Source organism: Protopterus annectens, chromosome 9.part0 (assembly GCF_019279795.1).
Source record: "Protopterus annectens isolate FY-2018-M chromosome 9.part0, PAN1.0, whole genome shotgun sequence".
Classification (NCBI taxonomy): Eukaryota; Metazoa; Chordata; order Ceratodontiformes; family Protopteridae; genus Protopterus; species Protopterus annectens.
Genome location: NC_056743.1, coordinates 1,515,146,389 through 1,515,174,037, shown reverse-complemented (window position 1 = coordinate 1,515,174,037; position 27,649 = coordinate 1,515,146,389). Strand labels below are relative to the sequence as shown.

The 27,649-nt window shown below is 42.9% G+C and overlaps 1 protein-coding gene across 4 annotated transcripts in view; it reads right to left on the bottom strand.

Moving 5' to 3' along the window:
* LOC122812148 (GEM interacting protein) overlaps positions 1–27,649 on the bottom strand; it is a 1,774,188-nt gene that overhangs the window by 10,636 nt on the left and 1,735,903 nt on the right. The gene's annotated exons all lie outside the window — the stretch shown is intronic.

Sequence of the window (27,649 nt, the reverse complement as noted above, 5' to 3'; positions counted from 1 at the left end):
AGCCTGGAGGACAATCCAATCTCCTTGGAGAATGGACAGCTTAACCTTTCTGCAGTGGACTTAAAAATCCAGCTGGAGCTAAAGAGACTTGCATTGGAGGCCAGGCGTATGGAGCTAGAAGCAGCTGAGAAAAAGAGGAGTCTACAAGCTGAGGAAAATGAACAGCAGAGGAGGCACGAGAGGGAAATGCTGACTCTTCGCCAGAGTCATGGATGTAATGGGGAAGGGAGTAACCAGATCCTAAAAGCACAAAAGGCCAGTAAATTTCTTCCACAGTTTAACAAGGGGGATAATTTTGATAGCTTCATTCATATGTTTGAGCGGGTATGTAAACAGTATGAAATTGACCAAGGGCTCTGTGTACAGTTCCTGACCCCCTTATTCCATGGTAAAGCTATAATGTCTTTAGCAAATATACATGACACTGACTGTTTTGATTATACTGCTGTAAAAAGACACTTGTTGGAATGTTTTAAGCTAACACCTGAAATGTATAAGAAAAGGTTTTGCGAGCATAGATGCAAGGCAGATGAAAATGTATCTATTAAGCTTCATGGTAGGGGGTTGCAGTAATGAGAGACATTGATTTTTGCAGATGGTTATACTAGCCAAAGTGCTCCAAAAATAATAATACCATCATCTCCATATCATAGCAAGTCTGCTCCATTGCAATGATTTCACGTTACTAATGAATACAGTTAAGAGAAGCAGGACTTACTAATGAAACCTGTGCAACATCTGATGTAACTGAGCAATGTTTTGTGATGCTTTTGTCTAGTAATGAAACATAACATAGCATAACATATAACATAAACATTTAATCTCAGAAGCTCATTGATGTTAATTTAACTAAGCATGTATGACCTATGCATTCTTATTCTATTTCTTCTATGTATCTGTTAGCTGAATAAACCCACTGATAGACAGAGTGAATTAGAAGACAACCTGCAGCTATCCGATTTCTAAATTTGCAGAAAACAATCTAATGTGAGCACTGTTTTGTTGCTGTAGATGAAAGATCTCACTGCAGAGCAGTTAAAATGTGACAAAAAACAAAAAAACAGAAAATGTTCCCCGAAAAATGTTACTGATGTTTTATCCAGGTATTTTGAAAATAACCAATGACTCCTGCCATTCTAAGTGAATAGACAACAGCGTGAAGGAGAAGGACGCCTACTATAATGCCGTCTACAGTCAGCATAAAGTACATTGTAGGAAGGAGAAAGCTTAGTTGGAAAACAAAACCACATCCTTATGTTAACCCCATTAGGTGATTTTAGTGTAGAACACACTATACAGCAACAATAAATTCTCAGGATGGAGGTGGGTTATATGAGAGGGTGTGGCTGATCCTGGCACACACATCCTAGAGGTGGGAGGTGGGTTATATTAGAGTGAGGGGGGAGGTGGGTTATATGAGAGTTAGTGGTTGATCCTGGCTCACACATCCTGGAGGTGGAAGGTGGGTTATATTAGAGTGAGGGGGAGGTGAGTTATATAAGAGGGAGTGGCTGATACTGGCTCAAACTTCCTGGAGGAGGGAGGTGGGTTATGTGAGAGTGAGGTGGGTTGTTTGAGAGTGAGTGGCTGATTCTGGCTCACACTTCTTGGAGGAGGAGGTGAGTAAGTGGCTGATCCTGGTTCACGCTTCCTGGAGGAGGGAAGTGGGCTATATGAGAGTGAGTGGCTGATTCTGGCTCACACATCTTGGAGCAGGAGGTGAAGTGGATGATCCTGGTTCACACATCCTGGAGGAGGGAGGTGGGTTATATGAGAGTGAGTGGCTGATCCTGGCTCACACATCTTGGAGAAGGGAGGTGGTCCAGTCAGCTGAGATGCCAACAACTACAGGAATATGAAGTATATGTCATGCATAACTTATGGGTGGGCTAGGGGTGGCATCTGTTGTGCACAGCAATGTACTGCCACTATCTAGGGCTTTGCATGCATGGAAACACATATGTGCAATTAGCTGCATAAAACAAGAAATCTCCACTTCACAAAATATATGACAGCACCTTCTCTGCATCTGAATCTCACTTTTGAAGAGAACAAAAGAGTTAATGGGTTTTTACCTTTGCATTGAGGAGAAACAGCCTCCACCCTGATGGGGAACAAATGGCCTTGTTGAGATCTCACCAGAAAGGGTTCAGCCCCTGTCCCAACAGGGAATAAAAAAGCCTGGCAGTCTTAGCAGAAAGACAAATCAGTCTAGAAGGCAGCCAAGAGAGAGGCTTGATGCTAATTTGGGATGGAGACCCAAAAAGGTTAAAATAAAAAGAATATAATAATAAATTAGATTTTTTTCATCTGTGGGACATAGTGCCCTTTAATTATATAGTATTGTATAAGTACTGGAGATACAGTTGTTGTGAAGCACTAACAAGGCAAGGACACGCAAGTATAACAAGTAACTCTTAAATAACCAAAAGCATTTTAGTTTTCTGAAATGTAAAACTCTGTATAAAGGGCCATACATTCTTTTAATGGTTGTGCTCCTACCACCAAAACTCAATTAAATTAAAGGGCTCAGTCAGCAGAGCTTTTAAATACTGCTGAATTGTAGCCCAATACTTACTTCATGTGACCTGCCATTTCTGATACTTCAGAATGGTATTTTAATACAGTTTAAGCAATGTAAAAAGTGTTAATGGGATTGCTGCAGGTCTTCATTTTCACCTGTAATAACATCAATGAACGTTTTGTTTATTAGACAGGTATCTGCATCTAAAGAAGGCAAACAGTGCTGTATCTCTTATCTATATTGTTACAGGACATATTTTGACATAGTCTCCAAAAATGGGAACTTGTGAATGAGGCACAAAGCAGTTGTGCTAACAAAACACTACAGTAAAACCTAGTTGTTCTATTCTGTTTGTGCAGCTACGTTATCGCATTAGTAAATGACATCTATATTGCCAGCACCCACCACATGGAAGGGCCTATTTAGGGGTCTAATTACTGGCTCCAGTTTACAGCTTGTGCAGAATATCATGCTCATAAATATATTTAGAAAATTCAGAGATCACCAGAGACCTTAAGGTTTCAATGCCTATAAAAGTATAATAGAATCATTCTCAAGCAACAGTAAAAGGCAATTTTAAGAAAAGTTAAAAACTTGAAGTAATCATCATCAGTACTTTCTTAAATCCCCACTTCATATGTCTACTATACAAACATTTATGCAGAAAAAATTTAAAATGAATTTATTCTATGATGGCCCACTAACATGACAGGCTGGGATATTTTGCCTATACTGTTTTGATTCATAGATTCATTTGTAAAACGTTATGACCTACTGGTCTTCTTTTACCATGCTGATATTTTCTACTCTCTCTCTCTCTGTATATATATATATATATATATATATATATATATATATATATATATATATATATATATATATATATATATATATATACACACACACACACACACACACACACACACACACACACACACACACACACACACACACGCACACACACACACATATCTTAATACGTACACAAAGATATATATGTTGAATAATTGTACTGTAATGCAAAAGCACCAAAATTAAATCAATGATGACAGCATTCCAATATTCAACACATCAAGAAACTCAAAACATCTAAACCAAAAAATGATTGCAAAAATAAATATTCAGTTTCCTTTTGTGATCAGAACACCAAAATTCCATCACACATTCAGATCCAATTTGTCTGAATACTGGCAGTTTTACAGAAAGTGTGCTTGAAAAGTAAGGTGCATGGTTTGGGTTAGGGTTGGGGTGTGGGCAGAGTTAGGGTTAAGGATATGGTTGCGGGTTAGCAGGTGTTAGTAAGGTGGAATGGGGGGGGGCTTTCCACAGTATGAACAAAAGATGACTGACTTCAATAATTGGCTTAGTTTCTGGTGTCTTTCCAGGAGCATTCAATATTTGTCAGCATGGGTGGACATAGTTAACAAACCATGCTGCTTTGCAAAGGATGCTCTGTACCTGTCTCCCCCAGTCTTCCAAATATTGTCTAAAACTTTAGCCAACTCTTTGAGCCTTTTTTAGGCAATGCCAAACTGACACACCTACTGACACAGCAAATAAAACCCAAAGAAACCTAAAGGTGTTACTGCTAAATGCTAGGAACCTAAATATGAAATTCCACACCCTACAAGCTCTCCACACTCTGGAGAATATAAACTCTGTGCCATTAGATGACCATTTGAAATGTCAAGACCCACTGCAGTGAGTCCCACAATATGGAGACTGAATGGCTCTAAGAACAGACTTACATATATTAAGACTTTGATGTCGTTTCTCAGAATATTCCCTTTTCTTGGAGGTATGGTGATTTCAGAGTTTGGTATATATATGTTTGAGGAGTGCAGCAGGAGTTTGCCCCCACCCCAAAAAAAGAAGATTCAAGGAGAAGTACAATTTTCAAAATTCACTCTTCTCCTGTGTTTTCTGTCTCTTTTTCTTCTGGCTTGTCGGCACTTGGCATTTCAAGTGCCAACATTTCAGTAGGGAGCCATGCTATTACAGAGACATGTTTAAATCTGCAGAAAGTACTCCAGTAGTGCAATGTTTCAGTGCCTTCCACACATTTAGACCATCAGCTGCACACACAAGGACAAAAGGTGGAGGAGTCAATCTATATTAGCAATAAGCAGAACTCTGCGTTGGTTAAAGAAGATGATCGTCTGGAATGTATCCATGTGCAAATCACATACCATATCCTAGCAAGGTATAGGTCACCCTCTATGTCTCAAAAATCCCATAGCTCATACCTAGACCTACTGGAAACACTCACCATCAAACCAAATACTCTATTCATGGGAGACTTTAACTACCCCTCCATAATACAAAGTCCCATACCATATCCTAGCAAGGTATAGGTCACCCTCTATGTCTCAAAAATCTCATAGCTCATACCTAGACCTACTGGAAACACTTACCATTAAACCAAATACTCTATTCATGGGAGACTTTAACTACCCCTCCATAATACAAAGTCTCATACCATATCCCAGCAAGGTATAGGTCACCCTCTATACCCTCAAAATCCCATAGCTCATACCTAGACCTGGTGGAGACTCTCACCATTAAACAAATACCCTATTCATGGGAGACTTTAACTACCCCTCCATAATACAAAGTCCCATACCATATCCTAGCAAGGTATAGGTCACCCTCTATGTCTCAAAAATCCCATAGCTCATACCTAGACCTACTGGAAACAGTCACCATTAAACCAAATACTCTATTCATGGGAGACTTTAACTACCCCTCCATAGACTGGGAAACATACACTGTCGCATACTCACAGGCATGATGATTTTTGGACTTTATTAACACATACTCTTAACCAGATAGTGTGCACACCCTCACCAGAGGTTCAAATATACTGGACCTGGTACTCACCAATATGGAAGAGCACTGCATCCCCCTTTCCAAGTGTCACATCCTCACTGGTGAGGTCAGACCACAAATCTGTATCCTTTGAAATAAAAATCAACTCACTAACCCCAGAAAACCCTGTAACAGTTAGGAACTATTCCAAAGCATACTACATCCTATTATGTAATTCAATGCCCCTTCCAACCCTAATTTCACATCAGCCTATGTGGGACTGTTCACATAGACCCTGTACTACCATGTAAATGGCTATGTACAGGCTGCTGTACCTGATAGAAGTAAGCCCAAAATAAACTCTAAAAACAAACCATATTGGTGAAATCCTAACCTTAATGGGGCATGTCACAAAAGGAAAAAAGTCAAGGCTAAAATCAGGAAGAGCACCTCCCATTATGATAGGAGCTCCTTGATTAAACTACACAGGAAACTACAATGACTAATTAAGTCTAACAAGGCCAAATACAAGGTCAAGGTAGCCTCACAGGCTAAAGACAACCCCAGGGCCTTCTACAGCTATGTCCAAAACATCAAAGCCAGCACACATCAGTGTGTTAAACTGGTGGTCAGTGCTGCCACCTCCACTGAGCAGAATGGCATAGCAAATTTACTGGCTGACAAATGCAGCTCAAACTTCTTCCCCCACTTCCCCCCTGCCTCCATCCATGAAATAGCTACTAGCATAGCCCCCCCCCCCAACTATCAACAGGGATCAGGAGCTATCAACTCTCAATAAAGCTAAAACCACAGCTTCAGTGGGCCCCAACAATACCCTGGGATGCCCCCTGAATAACATGAAACATGACCTATCAGGAACAGCTCAGTAACTTTTCAACTATATCCTCAAAACAGGCTTTGTACCAGAAGAATGGAGGACTGCAGTGGTTATCACACTTCAAAAGGGTGGACCATCATCCAAACCCAGAAACTACACACCTATTAGTCTGACAAGTCTAATATGCAAAACCATGCAATGAATTATTGCTGAAATGATCAACAAAGACATAGGCTAGCATCAGAAACTGGATCCAATCCAGTTTGACTGCTAATGGAAGGTCATGCTTACTAAATCTGGTGGACTTCTGTTAGAAGGTCAGCAAGGTAATGGATGGAGCAAAATGGTGCATAAAACCTACCTGGACCTAGCTAAGGTGTTTTATACAATAGCCTACTAGGGTATGGTTGACAAACTCACCAAGCTGGGCATAAACCCTACATAACTATTGGATCGCCAGCTGGTTCATAGACAGGACCCATGAAGTCAGGATTGGCGATATGACCTCCACTAATAGACCTGTCACCAGTGGGGTACCTCAGGGCTCCATGCTGGGACTGCTCCTATTTTGCATCTACTTCTCAGAGGTAAAGGCTAACGAAGTGAGCAGATGACTGGAAATTGGGAGTTATTATAGATTCCTCTGTGACACAAACATTTTATAAGAGGGTCCAATGCAGACAAATGACTGGTGCCAAAGTCACTGATTGAAACACAATGCCAAGAAATACATTATAGTGCCTTTTGAGAAAACTGCCAGCCAAACTAATTATTCCATTGATAAGACATCCCTAAGAGTTGACCTGGTAGTCCTGGATCTGGGAACATATGTAGACAGTAATCTGGCCTTTGTACAACATGTGGCTAAGGTAGTAAGAAAATTATTCCCCGTCGCCCAACTTATAATTAAGGGCATGGCATCCAGGTCCAAGGAAGTCATAGTGCCACTTTATTCAGCCCTTATCAAACCCATCATTGGGTATAATGCCCACTTCAACATGCACCTGACCAGACATATGTGACAGATAGAATGCCCACAAAGGTTCCTTATAAGGAGAATCCAGGGTATAAACACATTCACCTATACACATTGCCTTAAAGGCCTATCTCTATACCCTGGCTCCTACAGGTTACTGAGAAGTGACCTATGCCTGGCATAAAGGCATCCTCAGATCCACCTCAGATGGTCCTTTTGCACAAAATGAACGGCATCTGATGCACTAGATCCAAGGATTTAAAATCTGCTTGTGACATAAATAAGACATGTTGGTGAAACAGATATTTGTCTCAGAGGATCCTCATGCTCTCAAACAGGCTCCCCATCTATATGAACCAGAGTCCGCCACTCACCCTGTTTCAGCATAGCCTTGACCAACGGATGGGAAGTCAGAAATTCAACCTTGGTCAGGCTCTTCATGTCTCTGATAGACAGAGGCAAACAGTAATGGCCAAACTAACATACCCCCACAACATAACCTTGAGAAACTGTCTAACTAATATACCCTCTATTAATAAATGTCTATGATATATAGGGGCACGATTGGGTTGGATTGCACAGCTAGGCTTATAAAGGCCCTTGTAGTCATTAGCCTAGTTTATACCTATGACCCTATGAACCAAGAATAGTCTGAAAAAAGTGTCTCAGTCAGTGCACAGTCTTGTCAGACCCCAGTGGTAACCCCCCACTGGTGTGGGTAGGTAACCTTCTGCACTCTCATTACATCCACTTGTTTAAGCAGTGTTTTACACACAGAACTATATATGAAGTTTTATTATGTGCTTTCTTGTCTGCTTACAGTCATCCCCCATCTAGGTCTTGTGTCGATTTGTTCTGCCGCTAGTCAGGTAGCTCCAGCATGACCATGAGCAACTCACTTAAGCAGGCACTGCTCCCAGGTCACTCCTGAAAAGGGACTATGGGTCCAGTGGGTCTACCTGGTTAGCCAGTGGGTATTATTATTATTAGGTTGGGAGTTGGGATACAAGGTTTGATTCTCGACTTTGAAAGGGAAATTCGCTAGACTTAAAATGGCATACTAGAGCAGCTAGTATAATAGTTATCAATGAACCTCCTACTAAATGGGTGTTTTCACTTTCTAAACACAGGAATCCATATTTCAAATTAGCAGGAATGTCGTCTGGCAACATAGAACCTGAGCTTTTTAATTTTATTTGTGGAAGACGTTAAAGCATCTGAAGTGGATGTTTCTCCTAGTGTCTACAGCACTATGACATATACATTTGCTTACCTATGTCAGTGGTGCAACAGGTAGAACACTCACCATTCTTGCTGGAAGACAATAAGACTGTGAGGTTTATTCCCACTCCAGGTGACTGGATTGCTGACCCTGCAGTACAGCATTAGGGTATTGCTACACTCTTGACTGTGTCATCCTTCAGGTGAGGTGTTAAACTGAGGTCCCAGCTGCTGAAGTTGGTGTTAGCTCAGGTGGATGTAAAAGATCCCACATTATCTATTGAAAGAGTAGGGGAGGTTCCATAATGCCCTGGTCAAAATTCCTTCATTTGTATAAATACCACCTTGGGCCTCCCAAGGGAAGATGATATTAGCCTTCCGGGACTAGTCTGCTCAACAAAAAGATAAAAATGTAAAATTTATTTTGTAGTTTACACAAATTATTTTCTGTGGGATATATTCATTATGTGCTGCTGCAGGTGAATCAATTAATTATTTATTGATGACATCCTACATTCCAAATTTCCCTTTAATATTTCTGATGTAATTAATAACACCTTATTATTATTTCCAGTTTTAAGAACAATCTGAGTTTGTAGTTAGACATGGAAGAATTGCTAATAGTTGTTGTTGTGTCTTTTGGCTTTTCCCGGTTAGGGGTCGCCACAGCGGAACTCCGGTGTACTAAGAATTGCTAATAGTATGTTTTATTTAATGAAAGCTTGTCTTTATGACTAAGGTCATCCCTCTCAACTGTCCAGAATTTCACCTCATATTTAAAACTGCATTTTTTGGCAAATCATTGAGAATTAAAGTCAGAAAATACTGAAAGACATTTGAGTTTCAGACTTTATATCCTTCAGAAAATTCACGTGAATGCAGACCCTGTCATTCTATCAGCTGTTTAAGTTTGTAAGAGCAATGTTTAAAAATTGTCTTTATTTTTGAGTATTTGCCCCCCCCCCATTATTTACGGCTTTGTCTAGATTTCCTGCTCTGCGAGTTTGAAAGGTATGACTAAGATAATTTTTGAAAGCTTGCAAGGCAAAGCCAGAAAGATAAGGAAGATTATCATTAGATACCATTCATAATGATTACCATCAAATATCTCACCAGGACATTAAGGGCAGAAAGAATAAAGGAGTATTTCAAAAAGTTTCTTAATGAAAAAAAAAAAAAAAGCTATACCTGCCCCAGAAAGAGGAAGGAGAATTTACCCTAGAAAACGTACAAGGTGCACTAAGAAAAACAAAGTTAGAGAAAGCGGTGGGTTTAGAAGACGTCATAGCAGATATGCTCAAGATGCTGAGTGCATGAGGCTCCAGAGCATACTCATTACCCTATGAAAAGAGGGCTGCATCCCAGTTGACTGGGGAATAAGCATTTCAGTGCCAGTATACTGGAATGACTATATTTACTACTGCAAGCAGTATGTTAGAATCCGACTCCTATCACATTTCCTGAAAGTACTGGAAAGGGTGATTGATAAAAGAACATACAGAGTAACAGAAAAAAGATGGGAGAATAGCAGTTCAGATTCAGATCTGGAAGCAGTACAATTGACTTGATATGCAATGAGACTGATAGTGGAGATGAAGCTGGACATGAGGAATGAGTCCAAATGGGCATTCCTAGACTTGGAGAAAGCATGTGACAAAACTCTGATTTAAGTAGTCCTGTGATAATTTAAATGACATTGACAAGAGTTAGTGCAGGGTATGTACAAAGACCTAATGAGACTTGTATGAACATTTTTTGGCCTCACAGAAGGGTTTCCAGTAGGACTGTGTTCATCAGTATTCAAGCCTGAGCCCACTGTTGTTCATACTGGTGATGAACTATATCAGCAAACTGGTTGGGGGGACAGATCAGCAAAGCTGTTTTATGTAGACAATGGGCCGGATTTATGAAAGCGTGCATGGAGTTGTAGAGTAGTGTAAGACGTCAAACAGGCAATATGTCTGCCATGCGATCCAGGAACAGCCGGCAGGGGCGTGCATGAGAGCTGCTAAAGCTACTCTTCCACGGACAGCATCATGGTATGTAAATTACCTCATTTGCTGCTGAAAGCTATGCAAATTAGGTACATTTGCAATCCAGGAAACACTAACCTATCCATGGAAGATTAGTGTTATCTGCAGAAATGTACTCCGTTGGTAACGGAGTACCATTCTGCAAATAGTAAATGGAGCTATGACAGCTCTAAATAAAGGATGCATGCAGTTGAGGAAGCATGCCAATGGTGAAATATAAGGCCATTGGCATTTATAAATGTTTAAAATTATTAAAATCTAACTTTTTTTCCCTGATCTCTGATGTTTAAGCATAGCACAACACCGCGCAAATGTGTGGCACTTTAAAAAAACAAGAAAATAATTTAAAAATAGCCCAAAATAGGCATTTTCTCTAAAAAGCTTATCCTGCCATGCAGGTGAATGGCAGGCTGAAGACAACATGGCCACCGAGTAGTGGTTGCTAAGGGGGGGAAGCTCAGTGTGAGAGATGTAACCATGCATTAGTAGGCAATCCTATGCAAATGAGGATAAGGATAGTGAATCACAAGTGAGCCATGTCCCAAGAGTGTAAGAGTAGGAGTAGGTGAGTAGTAGAGTAGAATATAGGTGACATCATGAGGGGGTATGTCAGAAAGGCTGTAAGCTAATTGGAGCACAGTGGCTTGTGTTTGCCCTGAGTTGCTCAGGATTGCAAGTGGCGTGCCTACAGTTGTCCTATTTGAAAACCTGAAACCAAAGGTGCACACTGTTAAAAGGTCGGAAATTTCTTGGAAACATGCACTCAGCGTGTGCGCTCATGTGTGCTCATGTTTGCGTGGTGCTGCCCCAGGCAGAAACAGAAAGGGAAAAGTAAGGAAAAGTAGTAGTAGGAAGCTAACCAAGGAGAACTAGCAGAGCTGCCAGGTGAAATATATCAGAATCAGCCAATTACACAGGCAGCAAACTAGCCCAGCCCAGCCCAGCACTTTAAACTCCTCAAACAGCATTCCCCCCTGTTTTTTCCCCAAGAACTCTGCAACACTGCAGTATACAAAGAGGGAAAGCTTAAAAAGCTTAAGTCAGACAAAATGTTAGGGGCTGCTCTTGCTATCATAAACCAACTATCATATCAATGATGACTATCAAACTATCATAAACCAACATGTGCAAGGTGCTGAGGGTGGTGATGTTGTGAATGCTGCTGAGCAACCCACAGTGAGGAGACGGAGAAGAGTGTACAGACCCAGGGTAACCTACCAAGGGCTACATGAGCTGGAGATACTGGAGCGCTATAGGGTGGACAGAGACCTCCTACAGCAAATTGTTGAGCTGTGCCGGCCATGCCTCACACACAGAACCAACAGAGGGGATCCCATCCCAGTGGATACCAAGGTATGTGTTGGCATAATGAGCTGTGCCGGCCACGCCTCACACACAGAACCAACAGAGGGGAACCCATCCCAGTGGATACCAAGGTATGTGTTGGCATAAGAATACTAGCTACAGGTACCTTCCAGAGACCAACTGGTGATATGATGGGGATTTCACAGGCATCAGCATCCAGGGTACTCTGCCAGTTCCTGGATGCCATTTCAGCACATGTCGGTGACCACATATATTTACCCAATTCCCGTAAGGCATTGGCCAGCAATATGTGTCTTTTCCACTAAATAGCAGAATACCCTGAGGTAGTGGGTGCAATAGACTGCACACACATATGCATCAAAACACCACCCGTTGAGCGGGGTAGGGTCTACATCAACCACAAAGGCTTCCCCTCCATCAACTGCCAGGCCATGTGGGATGCCCAGGGCATAATAATGAATGTGTGTGCTGGCTGCCCTGGAAGCTATCACAATTCCCACATTTGGCATCTGACACAGCTGTACCAGAGATTTTGCCAAAGGGGACATCTCTGATGGTCACCTAGTGGGGGATGCTGGATGCGGACTGGAGTCATGGCTGATGACACCCATCAGAAATGCACACACACCTAAACAAGAAATCCATAATGAGGCACACGCACAAACAAGAAACATAATTGAGCATGTGTTTGGGATGCTCATGTCATGGTTCCGGTGCCTGGACACATCTGGTGGAGCCTTGCAGTACTCACCAACTACATATACCCAAATTGTTATGGTATGTGCCATGTTACACAATATGATCCTGCGGAAACAGCTGCAGCAGAAACAGCATGGGGCAGGGCCAAACAGCCCCCCACCATTGCCAAAGCCTGCACAGACACAGTGTGACTCAGAGGAGGAACAACCTGAGCCTGCCCCAGTAGGCAGAAGGAGGCGTGCCCAGTATGCTCTGGCCTTGGCAAAGAGGCAACGCATAGCACATACACTGACTCAGTAGGAACCCTGGAAATGACACCTCTCTCTGACTCGCACATACAGTAAAAGGGATGCCTAACTTGACACTACCTGTTTTCAAACATGTATAGGGAGTGCACTATGTGCATCCGACATAGGCAGCCCTGCAGCACCACCTGAGGCATGAGTGCCCTATTTTAAGCAATATAAAGCACTGCTAAGCACATTTTACCAGTATTGAGCATATTTAAATACAATTGGGCGTAGCTGTGCACTGCGCTAACCAGCACAATGTCGGGTAACATCGGGCAAAGTTGGGCAACGTTGGGCAAATTCGAGTAAACACGCTCACACCTGCTTTACTGTTCCTTAACCAGTCATGTCTGCCCAGCAGGAAAATAAAAAGCAATGACAGGGCTCAAACTCAGGATACTGTGCACTATAGTCACAGTACTGAACCACTAAGCCATGACAGCATTTCACTGGCACAGACACAACTTAAGTCACTCGCACATACCAGTTGGGGGGGGGGGGGGTCACATACCTAACAGTCACAGCCAGCAGGACAATTGTAGACAAATGCAAACACAAACAAATGCTGTATCATGCCCTCTGGAGAGGCATATGAGTAACCTCCCCCCAGGCCTACGCAGACAGATAACAGCAGGCTAGGCAGTGTGATGTGGGTTGGGTAGGCTATGAAGTCACAAACTAATATGCATGTAATTGGAAGATAAGGTCTATATTACAGTGGTATGCCTCAAGCCAGTATGATAGGCATGCTCACACTCTTAGGCTATGTCTGAGTACAGCAGTGGGCCACACATATCTGGCAGTTGCAGTTCTTACTCCAGACACTTGTCACTATTCACCATTCCTGCCTTGCGCACACACTGATATGAAAACAGACCCATATAATATATTGGATCCCTGTCATAATCAAACTATGTACTACAAGTACTTAAGTTGTTCAAAGAAAGTGAAAATCCAAAGATCAATAAATCTCCGATCAGTATCATCAAGAAACAATGAGCACTCCTAACATTATCCAAGCCATGTTCTGGCAAAAATATTGCCAAAGAGTCCATAGAGAACCAAGAAGCTTTCTTTCGCTATGTCATAAATATCAATGTAAACTCATATATGTTCTGAGTCAGTGCAAAGTGTAAATGAATAGATGTACATGACTGACATTGCCAACATCTTGTCAGACAGGTTCATACATATTTACCCCTCTCACTGACAAAAGGGCCCATTACCATACCTGGAGATTGTGAAAACCCAGAAATCACATATACAATGGTTAAACAGCTCTATCCAAACCTAAAATCTATGGGATTACATGGTTTCCCTGGCTGTGTCATATGTGAACTCCAAAACAAACAGACCCTGCAACTGAACAGTCTGTTGAGACTCACCCTCTGTACAGGATATGAAACTGTTGAATAGGTTACAGCAAAGTTTGCACACTCCACAAGTGTTGGTGCACAACAGACCATGGGAACTATTGTCTTGTAAGCATAATAAGTGTGATCTGCAAGGCCATGGAGTCCATCATTATAGAACTCATAAACAGAGCTATTGGGAGCCTACAAACACCCAACCCTACCCATTTTGGTTTGGTCAGGGGCAAATCATGGTTCCTAAACCTGCTAGACAGTTTTCAAGGCAGTTACCCAGGAAATACATCAATAAAATGAGCTATACACAGCCTACATAGACCTTGAAAAGCCCTTTTCCATCATCCCACACACGTCATATCCACAAAATCAGCAACCTGTGCGTAAACACGTATGTCATCTGATGGATTGCCAAATGGGGCACAGATAGATCCCAGAAGGTAAGAATTGTGGTCTCCCTGTTGGACTGTAAGCTGGTAACAACTGCTGTCCCCCATAGCTCAGTCCTAGGACCCCTCCTGTCTGGTGTATACTTCTCAGAAATACAGTCAAACACATGAGGGCTATGGTTAGCAAAGTTGTGGATGACTGCAAAAAGATTGTAATAATCAATGTTTGGGACAAGGTTGTCATAATCGATGCTTGGGACAACAGAGACATCCTTAAAAAGGGTCTCAGTCAGACAGATGTGGTGTCAAAATTATGGCTTCGAGCTACAGTCATACAAATACCACATAGGTGCCAACACCCTAAATGTGGAGGTAATAAGGGATCTATGGACACATGTGGATAGTCATCTCTACTTCCATAAACACATTCACAAAGTGGTTAGAAAATCATGCTATGTGTTCCCACAAATTGCCAAGGTCTTTGCATGTAGGTCAAAGGCGGTTCCCTCTACTCATCAGTCATCAGACCCATCAGAGAGTATCACAGCATACTTGCGATGAATCTGACTAGGCACCTTCAGCAGCTGGAAAGACCACTGAAGTACCTCAACAAGAGTATTACTGGCTTCAGACAGTTGCCCCATGCAACAAGACTCAATTTAACTCATTCTGTACTCTGTTGCATACTGTCTACTCAGGCGTCTACCCAACAGACAGGTCCATGTCCAATGCAGAACTGATGTACATGCGCTATCTGAAGTAAACCCAAGCTCACTGTGCCACATGCTCTAGGGATATCATCATCACAACAATAAACAGAACATGTTGGAGGGATACATTACTAACTCACAGACTTCCCTTGCTTTGGAACAGGCTCCCACCCTACATTAAGCTGAGTCCCTCACTGACACTCTTCCAGTGGAACCTTGATGAGTGTATGTGAAACTGAACTGTCACACCATGGATCACTTCATCAGCTCTACTACACAGAGGCCTAGGGAACTAACAGCATGTGTGGTGATATCTGCACACTCTGGCCATACTAATATATGCCTTCAGGCAGATAGCCTATTACCTACCTATGTACCTATAGATATATATATATATATATATATATATATATATATATATATATATATATATATATATATATAGGGGGAACACAGTAGAATATGCCAAAGATGGATGGGCAGAGATGTGTGTAAGAGGGTGACCATGACAGGGAGCCATCCAGGACTGTCCCACCCAGCACACATCCCAATTGCACAAAAGACATGAGGTGCACATATCACCTACTGTACATAACAGCCACCAGTATCTGTAAGCATTACAGTGTATGTGGTCCATGTGCCTGCTGTACAATATGACTGTACAATGAAGTACACATCTACTATCTGTAGACATGCACCTGTCACATAGGTTCATAGATATGTAGTAGACTATCTTCACGAAGGCATATATTAGCCTATGCAAGTTGTGCAGCTTTCACCACCCCATTGGGTAGTCTCCTAAGCCCTAGTTGTAATAGTTAGTACCCTAAGCCCCTTTCTAGTGGGACTGCTGATGTGATGCCTGGCGTGAATTGTCTGTTTCCCATCCACTCATCAAGGTTCCTATTGAAGAGTTTCAGCAAGGGGCTCTGTCTGATGTATATTGGGACTCTGTTCCACATTAAGGCAAGTGTCTGGGATGGTACTCTATCCCACCAGCATGTTGTATTCATTGTTGTGATGAGGTTCATATCCCTGGAGTGTGTAGTGTGACTCAATTTTGTTATCTGTAGATGGAGCATGTTCAACAGATATGTGTTGGACATGGCTCTGTATGTTAGGCAGAGTGTGCCTCTGAGTAGGCAGTATGCAACATTGAACAGATTAAGTTTTACCAGTTGTGTTGCATAACACAACTGTTTGAGGCCAGTAATCCTCTTGGTGAGGTACCTCTGTGGTCTCTATAGCTGCTGGATATGCTTAGTCGAGTACTTTCAAAATGGTGCATTGTACTCAATGATGGGTCTGATGACTTAAGAGTAGAGGGCCACCACTACCTCTTTTGATCCTGATGCAAACCCTTTGTTGATTAGATGGGCCACATAGAAGTTCCTAATCACTTTGGCAACATGGTTGTCAAATTAAAGATGACTATCTACTTGTGTCCCTAGATCCCTTATTACCTTGTCAGTTTTTAGGGGGAAATACCTATGTGGTAGTTTGTGGGTACTTTGTTTTCACCAAAGGGGATTACTATGCATTCTTCCACATTGAGCTTGAGGCCATGATTCTGACACTACACATCTGTCTCATAGAGTCCTTTCTGGAGAATATTTGTGTCATCCGGGGAATCTATTATTGCAAACATTTTACAGTTCCCAACAAACATAGTCAACCACAACCCTTCTGTGTTGGCATGTACTTTTGAGAAGTCTATACCAAACAGGAGGGACCCCAGGACTGAACCCTGGGGGACACCAGTTGCTACCAGTGTAGAGTCTGACATGTAGCCAGCAACTCTTAATTTTTGGGATCTATCTGTGAGCCAGTTTGCAATCCATCTTGTGATGTATGGATTCATGCCCAGATTGGTGAGTTCATCTATGTTACTTGACTGGGGAATGGTGTCAGAGGTCTTAGTGAGGTATAGGTAGGCTGTGTAGAGCTCATTTCAATCATCTGTAGCCTGGGTAACTGTCTCAAAGAAATACACCCAGTTCAGGAGGCATGATCTGCATTTGACAAAGCCAAACTGGGTGTGCTCAACTGCGTGAAGGTTCGCAATGTCTTTATTGTTGACTTCCATTATGATTGGCTCCATTGCCTTGCAGATCAGACTCATCAGGCTCATAGAGCATGAATGCCAAGGGTCTTTTGTGGAGTGGGAAGAACGTTGCTGTGCAACATTCTAAGGGTACATATCCTGTAGAGAGGATGTAGAGAGAGGTGTAGGTATCCTTGATGAATATGGATACATCCCCACCCTATGTGCTATGATCCAGGTTCTGATGCTGGAAGATATGGAATGAGTAGTATCCTAGTAGTGCTGGTGTGCTCTCTGGAGCCTTGAACTAGGTTTCTGTTACTGCACAGATATAAATTTTCTCCATACTGAGAAGTGCCTCGAGTGTGTGCATTTGGAGGCTGAGACTTCTGGCAATGAGTAGCATTTAGCTCACTTTGTGGTTATTTGTGCTGGTTACAGGGTTTGGTTTGTCCTGAGTGACCGGTGTTCCACACCTGAAGTCAATGCCTCATTGGTCCGATCTGACCATAAGCTAATTACCCTACATATCCACATTCTGCTCCCACCCCCCATTAAGGAAACCATGTTAAAAATGTTCTCCAAAGCCAACTTCATGCTTCTTAAGACAGAAGTGGTGAACTTCAGGACACCCATGCAGATGGACAATACAGTTACGACTACTGAATCCTACACAATTGCATTTTATAAGCACTTACATGAGTGCATGGATCGTGCTATCCCAAACAGAACCAAGATGCTATCCTCCAAGAAAAGAAAGCCAAGCTGGTGGTCCCCTGCCATAAACAAACCGTACAACAGAAGGAAGAAACTGTTGCAAAAGAGGGTAAAATCCCATGAGTGGAGGAGCTTCCTGGTCAGCCTCAGTAAGAAACTACGATACCTGATAAAATCCTCCAAAGCTAGTTATGAAAACAAAATCTCCACTGATTCTAAAGACAACCATGAAGCATTCTATAGCTATGTCAAGAATCTCAATGGCAACACTCAGATCTGCTCTGAGTTACAGCACAATGGCACTAAATATACAGACCCAGCTGATATTGCCAATATCCTGGCAGATAGGATCAGTGCTAACTTTACCCCCCTCTCACCCATGAAAGAGCCCATCTCTATACCGGAAGAATGCAAAGTTGCTGTCATCATGGCTGCACAGGTAAAAACCACTCTCCAAAGCCAGGAACACAGCATCCATGGGACCAGACAATATCCCAGGCTGTGTTCTACATGAACTACAGAACGAACTGGCACCACACCTAAGTACCATGTTCAATCATAGCCTCACCTCAGGCTTTTTGCCTGCTGAATGGTGCACAGCGACGGTTATCCCACTACACAAGGGGGGAGCCACCACAGACCCTGGGAACTAGCACCCCATTAGCCTGATGAGCCTGGTCTGCAAGGCCATGGAACATATCATCATGGAAGTTATAAACAAAGACATTGGTAATCTGCAAACTCTGGACCACAACCAGTTCTGGTTTGTAAAAGGCAGATCATGTCTCCTAAACCTGATAGACTTCTTTGAAGCAGTCACCAAAGCCGTAGACAAGGGTAAGGTGGTTCACACAGCCTATCTAGATCTTGCCAAGGCTTTCGACACCATCCCCCACTCTGGAATTATAGATAAACTCACTAAACTAGGTATAAATCCCTATATCACAAGATGGGTTGCCAACTGGCTCACTGACAGAACCCACACTGTGAAAGTAGCAGACTCCAAATCCGACTTCAGACTAGTGACAAGTGGAGTTCCACAGGGTTCAGTCCTGTGTCCTGTCCTGTTTGGTATCTACTTCCCTGAAGTACAGGCTAACACAGAAGGTCTTTGGCTAATGAAGTTCCCAGATGACTGCAAACTAGGAGCCATAATCAAAACTACTAACGATGTGGACATTCTACAAAAGGGCCTCACTGAGACAGATGCCTGGTGTCAAAGCCATGGCCTCAAGCTGAATGCCAAAACATGCATAGTCATCCTCTTTGGAAAAAACAAAGTGCCCATGAATTACCACATAGGTGGTAATCCACTAGGTACGGAAAATGTAATTAGGGACCGGGGGACCCAGGTAGATAGTAACCTCTCCTTTGATAATCACATTGCCAAAGTGGTTAGAAATCCCTTCTATGTAGCCTACCTAATCACGAAAGGGTTCACTTCTAGATCAAGAGAGGGCATTGTGCCCCTCTACTCATCACTCATTAGGCCCATAATAGAGTACAATGTCCCATTTGGTATGTACCTTAATCGGCACATGCAACAGCTGGAAAGATCACAGAAGTACCTCACCAACAGGATCATGGGCCTCAAACAGATGCCCTATGCAGCTCGACTAAAGAAACTCCAGCTCTATTCAGTTGCTTACTGCCTGTTCAGAGGTGATCTATGTCTGACGCATAAGGCCATGTCCAACCCGGAATTAATGGACATACTCCACCTCAAGAAAACCAAATCTCTTAGAGCCACACGCTCCAGTGAATTAAACCTCAGCACAGCAATAAACAGAATGTGCTGGAGGGATAGATTCCTGTCCCATAGACTTCCCCTCACTCTGGAATAGAATCCCAGTTTATGTTAGGCAGAGCACCTCACTGACTCTCTTCAAGAGGAATCCTGACGAGTGGATGGGAAATCGTAAATTTACCCCTGGGATCACTTCAGTGGCCCTGCTAGACAGAGGCCCAGGAAGCTAATTTAAAAGGGAGGCGAAAGCCAGTACATTCTGGCTAGACTTATAAATGTCCTTGGAAAGATAGCCTAGGACCTATTTATGAACCTATGAACCTATGAACCTACATGCTCTAGGGACCTAAACCTTGTCACCACAATAAACAGAACATGCCAGAGGGATAGATTCCTGTCCCAGAGACTTCCCATACTCTGGAATAAACTACCTATCTGTATCAAACAAAGCTCCTCATTAGCACTCTTCAAGAAAAATCTTGATGATTGGATGGTTAATAGGAAATTCACCCTGGGGATCACTTCTATGTCTCTGCTCAACAGTGGTCCAGGAAAATAAATTTCTTGCATAGCAAAAGCCAGGGTACCTTTTTGGCTGGGCATGTATAGGCCCCAGGGCCGATAGCCTCGTACCTACCTATGAACCTATGAACCTTTGAGCCTTGCCTAAAAAAGGTAATATGGGGACAGCAAGAGCCTTGGCCAGTATTCAGAAGCATAGGTGCGACAGGTGCAAACCATCTTTAGCGAAGCAACGAGGCTTGTCTATCATGTCATCACAGGCAGACAGAGACTGGATCCCCTTTGAATGAGACCAGAAGCTCAGCCAATTGTTGAAGTTTATCGTCTTTCTGTTATATTGCAGTATCATGTAGGTGAAGATAAGATGCTACTCAAGGTCAGGGTCATACCAGCCTGGGCTACATGATCATAGAGCTAATATATATCTCTTGTCATGTTGTCCTGAGAGGTATGTCTCAGATCATTCACACTGACATGTACAAAGAGCACGTCATATATGTACCTGTTCTGGAGTGATGTAAGTGCTTGTGTTATGTGGCGGATCATAGCACCTGACAGACAACTGGCAGTAACCTTCCCCTTGTCCAGCCGAGTGAGTGGAACATTTGTGTGCCTGACAATGAAGTCACCTATTACTAGTGTGTTGGCTATGTTGTTTTGCCTTAGGGCCTGTTGTGAGGCACACTGCTTTGGTGTATTATGTGTTTCTGGTGTGTGCTTGGAGGTGCATGTTGCTTGCTTGTCTGCTTAGGAAGACACTCTCTCTTTTTCAGATTAATATTTGTATTCTCTGAGTATGGTAATGTGCATTTATGTGTGTGTTTCGCTGGTGCTTATATTGTAGGTCTATGTGAGACAGTTGGTGTTGTGGTTGTATGACCCTACTCCTCCTGACTGTATTGTCCAGTATTGGGTTGACAGAGCTTAGCCACCAGTTTGACCCTGTGTGTGCCATCATGTGGTGCATCAACCCATATATGATATGGTCATGGCCTATGCATACAATACATTCACAATACACCTAGTATGATAAGCTTGCTGAGGTTAGCAAATGTGAAAAAAACCTTCAGGCAAACTGTCAGCAAGTAATGTCTGTATTGCACCCTGTAACTCCATATTGCTTGCTGAAGTGTAAAGACGTACTTAGTTTTGATTAAGAACCCCGCACTTGCTAACTGTGTGTGTGTGTGTCTGTCTCTCCCTCGGGAGAATGCAACCTTTTTGGAGACTACTCACACCCCTTAAAAGTGGTATACTCATCTTTGTCAAGTCTGATGATGTCACCATCCTACAAATATACCTGTGGAAAGGAGAAATTCCAGCAATGGGTATAGTGTGTTGTGTTGATGCAAGATCCTGCATTATCATAATGTAGTTAGGTAGGGGTTTGAATCCTGCACTTGCCAACTGTGTGTGTGTGTTCTTCCCTGGAGAGGCGCAACCTTTTTGGAGACTACTCACACCCCTTAAAAGTGGTATACTCATCTTTGTCAAGTGTGATGATGTCACCATCCTACAAATATACCTGTGGAAAACAGGAATCCCAGTAATATGTATAGTGCGTTGTGTAAATGCATACTGCTATATTATCATAATGTAGTTAGGTAGGGGTTTGAATTCTGCACTTGCCAACTGTGAGTGTATGTGGGTTGCTCTGGGGAAAAGTAACCTTTTTGGAGACTATTCACACCCCTTAAAAGTGATATACTCATCTTTGTCAAGTCTGATGATGTCACCATCCTAAAATATACCTGTGGAAAGATGAAATCCCAGTAAAGTGTATAGCGCATTATCTAAATGCATACTGCTATAGTATCATAATGTACTTAGGAAAGAGTTTGAATCTTGCACTTGCTGACTGTGTGTGTGACACCACTGGTCAATGTAGAGTGTGTTTTGATTTTTCTAGTGTATGACATATTCCAATGACAACTGTATGTGCATTACACATGTAAGGTAACTGTGGGGCAAAGCCATATACATACATGTGACCTCAATTATTTCATAGGTGGGTACTCTGCTTTCTCCATGAACGCATCTTTGCCAGAGTGTGCTGGCACTTTCCAGACCTTAGGTCACTTCTGTATGCTTGTGACAAGCTCAGCCACTGCAGTGATTCCTGGGCTACATCTGTTTCACATCCACTCGTCACGATTTCTAATGAAGAGTGTGATTGAGGGTTTATGCTTGAGGTATATTTGAATCCTGTTACAAAGCAAGCAAAGTCTGGCAAAGATGACTAATCATTATAGGTGTGCAACAACCTCTGTGGATCTGCATGCAAACCCTTTATTGCTTATGTGCTCCACAGAGGGATTTCCAAAACCCTTTTGTAGTGTGATTATCAAAGGAGAGATGACTAAACACATGGCTCTATGTATACATTAGTACCTGTTCCACATTTTGGGGGCTACTTCCTATGTGCTACTCTGGGGATACGTTGTTTTTTAAAAGTGGATAACTATGCTTTCTTTGGCTTATAGCTTTACAGCATGAGTTTGACACCAGGTATCTGTCTCTATGATACCCTTTTGGAGGATGTGTGTGTTATCTTGAGAATAAAGTATAGCCCACAGTATGCATTTTCATCAGACATGGCCAGACATATCCCTACTGTGTTTGCTTGTACCTAAGAAAGCTATATGCCAAACAGGAGTGGTCCCAGGACTGAGTGCAGGTGAATACCACTTGTTACTGGCATAGAATTGTACATGGAGGCTGCAAATGTTACTGTGTGTCCCTACATCTGTGCTTCAGTTGTCAATCCATCATCTAACAATCGTTTATGGTCAGTCTGTTGAGGTTATGTATAATACCAGAATGTGGGATGGGTATGAATTGCTGGTGAGCTATAGCTTGGCTGTGTGGACCTCCCCTCCCTCACCTATAGCCTTGTTAACTGGCTTGAAGTCTACTAGGTGTAGGAGCCATGATCTGGCCTTTAGAGAAGCTAAGTGGGTATGGTGCAGTGTTTGCAGGTTCATAATGTCTCTGTTAATGAGTTCTATAATGCTGTGCTCCATAGCCTTCCAGATAACATTTGTCTGGCTTATAGGGTGAGAGTTTCCAGGATCTGTTGTAGTTCTACCCTTAATCAATTTATGTTAACATTTGCACTGGGTGTGACAATGGTGGACAGGTTTAGGAATAAGTATATTTGAGGGTCAGCCCAGGTTTGAAGGTTAGTAGACCAAGCCAGATAGGCAGGATTAAGTTGGTCTGTACGTGTGCTGAGGAGGGATGCAGAGTATATTGTGAAATAGATGCTAAGGATGAAGTCGCCAGGTAACAGGAAAAGAGGAATGCCTAAGATGAGGTTTATGGCTGTGGTAAGAGACATGCAGGTGGATGGTGTGACAGTGCAAGATGCAAAGGTCAGGAAGAAATGGAAACAGATGATCTACTGTGGCGACCTCTAATGGGAGCATCTGAAAGGAGAAGAAGAAGACATAGCTCAACCCTTGTGGACTGTGAACACCATTACTGAGCATCATTCCACAAATATGTAACGTGTATAGAGGCTGCATCTGGACAGAGTGTTTAGATGAGTGGTGACTTCATATGTTAGCTTGTGTATGACACAGCCAGGGACACTGTCCAGTACCATTGCCACTGTGGTGTGGACTTTGGTAAAGAGATGTTTTAATTAGAGTGTCTGTGAATCATCAGGTTTACATTCTTCAGGTCTGGAAATGTGGCCCTTGTTTAATGACAGGGTGTGAAATCCGCATTCAGACTGTCTGACAAGAAATTGGTAATGTCAGTCAGGTAATTTACATTAACTGTGACCCGATCTGAGATTTTCCCTGTAGATTATAAACAACACTAAAGAAAGCTTTAGTGTTGTCTTTGGAATCCTTGCCATTTTGTATTTTGAAGCTTGCCTTGTATGCTTATTGAGGGATTGTATTTTCCAATGATACTGACAAGAGAGGTTATCCCTTCTTGGTATGTAACTCTTTTTTGGTACAACTTCACACCTTCTATTATATATTTAGTTTAAGGCAGGGGTCCATGAGACTAATGCACTTTTACTGTATAAGTGATAATTTCTTGTGTTTGTGATAGCATGGTCCATGCACCCCTGTAGGTGAACAGTGTGCATTACTAAAGGATTATGCAGCTGGGACAGTGTTAACCTTAGTAATGCAAACCAATGACAGATAGCAACAATGGCATCACCCACAGCACAGTGTCAACCCGTGTCATACACACACATGTGTACTCAAGTTCCAAAATGTGTGTAGTACAATGCATACTGGCCACCAATAGAAACTATGGAGTGTTAACACTGGCCAATACAGGGCATGTCACCCTGCCCATGTGTCCAATATGCATGTACATGCAGACAGTGCACCTCCACCATGTTCACAAATGGACACCTGTAAACCTATGTTGCACACACCCCACACTTACTGTCCACTGTATAACACATGCTGACACAGCTACACACGTCAGCCAAGTGGCACATGGGCAAAAAAAACACAATTGGAAAAAACACTGGTGAAAACAATACAACATTGCTAATTACAGCTTTAATTCATCATGCCTGCTCAGCTCCACCTTCAAGGATATCATTACACTTTACTGCTGACAACATGTTACACATCCGACCATTGCTACACTTTATTAAAGTCACCCTGTGCATCAGCATCATGTTAGCCTGTTCCTGCATCAATGTTACAGATGACAGGAGGTGGCACAGGTTTCATCATATGCACAGGGTGTGTTGTTGGTTTTCCAGAGGCCTACACTGAGCCATACAATCGACATGTTTGTGTGAGTGTGTGTGTGAGGGCCATGAGTACTGTTATGGGCCAATGTTGATGTAATGTGTGTGGGTATGTGTTTGCCCTAGATTTCTGGTTTATGTGTGTATGTCTGCATGCACACAGTTCCACCATGTGGCTGCCATATACGGGGATTTGTGAGACAGCTACAGACTGTACCTGGCAGGCTTTACAGATCACCATCTCTGGCCATGGATACAGAACCTGTGCCTGGCAGGGATGCTACAGACAGTATCAGGTACTAATCCAGATTGGGTACTATCCGAAGAGGTTGACATATGTCCACAGGATCCAGGTCCCTGCTGGGACTGGCCATAGCCACGTGCATGTGGTCTGCTAGGACGGTCTATGGACAGCCCCCCCCAACATTGCTGGTACTGGCTCTGCAGGAGCAGATGTGACTTGCTGGACATCCACGGCGACCTCCAGCTGCTGATGTTGCTGGCATACATCCACGTTGACGTCTCAGCCATCCCACACTGTCCTGACACATGGACATGACATTGAGGTAGTTATGTATGGCACCTGCTAGGTCACAGATACTGTCATTTACAGAGGTGTTATGAGCCCTCTGTGCCCTTAGTCCTTGTCTGGTGTACCGCTCCATTCGTGTCTGTGCCTCCATGACAGTCTGGAACATGCATGTGGTAGAAAGGGGTGTGGCACATCTGCCAGGGGCATGATGACCAGCAGTGCTCTGACAAGAACCCCTGGGCATCTGCCTATGTGGTACCATTCTAGACATCTGGCTATGGCTGCTGTGTCCTGATACATTTGCCATAGATACCACACTGTCCTGGCCAGTGTCAACCGTACACTGTCCCTCAGCTAAGGGCAATGGTGATGATGGATGTACAGGCAGTATGACTGTGTGCATGGATGGGGTGGAGACTTGTGTACTGTCATCTGGTGGTCCAACAACAGACCCTGACAAGCTTGCCTGTGCCTCAATACACCTGTCCTCATCATCACTGTCTGTCTCAGTGACATCAGGTTCCTTGCTGTACTGAACCAGCCCCACCTCGGCACCTGTGAGAGGAAAACAGGAAACACACTTTAAGACCTGAACATGACTTCAGACCACATGCGCACATGCACACATGCACACATGCACATATGCACACACACAAAAATACACTCCTCCCTAAAGCAGACACACACAACACCAGCAATCACAGAACATACACAATAGCAGGTGATGGTGGGGTACAGTATCACAAGAAAAACAGTCATATCACACATAGCATGCAGGGCATGTGTTGCTCAACAGCATGCAGTGCAAGTGTAGTCAGTCCTTGTTACTAACAGTATACACGGCTTTGATGCATGTGCTTTGTTATTAGGTGATGGCCTTCCCCCTGGAACACAATGCATACATGGACACAACATTGCTGTGCAGGTATTCATAACCCTGTAATGTACTGTGCACCATAACTCACAGGTGTACATACCATTGCTGGATGTGTATCCATGTGTCAGATAGGTATCCAATGCTGATTACAACCTCTGTGTCTTTAGCAAATAATTGTGGACACATTTTTAGCACAAGCATGATGAGTATTCACACAACGTCATCAGTGATGCATGGATAATTGATGGAATACCATTCGGCCACATACCCAATGTACGGTACTTATGGTGAGTGTAGATCATATTGTGGACATCCCAGTCTCATCCATGACATGGCATGCTAAAACACAACTGCATATTTAAACACTACACATACCCAATGTGTGTCATATGACCTAGCCACTCAATAGCATCACAAGACATATATGTGTCAGTTGTGCAAATGGTGATTGGTATGCATACTGTTTAGAGGTGCATATGTGTGCACACATGCAACATTAAGGTGTATAGCAATGAGAGCTATGTGTAGTACTGTGGTTACAATAACTGGATGGGGTATAGTACCATAGGCCATCATCATGAAGCATCATGTGGTCACTCAAGGCTACAAATGTTTCCCAAACCAGCACTAATCATGCTGTGCCGGAACTGTACTACCTTGGCTAAATTCACCATTTCACAACCAGTTGTTATGTGAGTTTGTAAGGTGGCCAGTAAGGAGCATTATCTGACATGAATGTGTAGTGTGTTGCAGAGTGTTTAAATGCCCCATGATAGGCCTCTACCCCTCAGGTATAGTATGTATAATGTGTGGATGAGATTTTGGATACTGGAGTGTGTCTTTACAGAGGGTTTGGGAATCCTTTATGTGTAGCATGTTAAAATGCTTGGTGTATGACATAGATGTGTATGTTATGTGCATGCTGAGTATCAACTGTGCCTATCCAATGGTCACTACAGTCTAGCCACATTTGTTTGAGATGGTCTGGGTATTGCATGTGTTTGAGGCATCTAATCACATTAGTGAGATGTGCGTGCTCTTATATCAGACATGCACAGCATGCATTATGGGTAGGTGTGTTACATGTGTACATGGCCTACACCTTAACTATGGCATGCACTTTTTATTTACAATAATAAATGTAGAACACACTCATCAGCATCTGTCCGCTGCCTTGATGTCACCCCAGAGGGACCTACACAGAGATGAGACAGTTTGTCAGTGGCCACAACTTTGGCTTTGCTACTGTGTGTTTGCAATCTTACAGTACAACAACAGTTTCCATTCACAGGGCTAC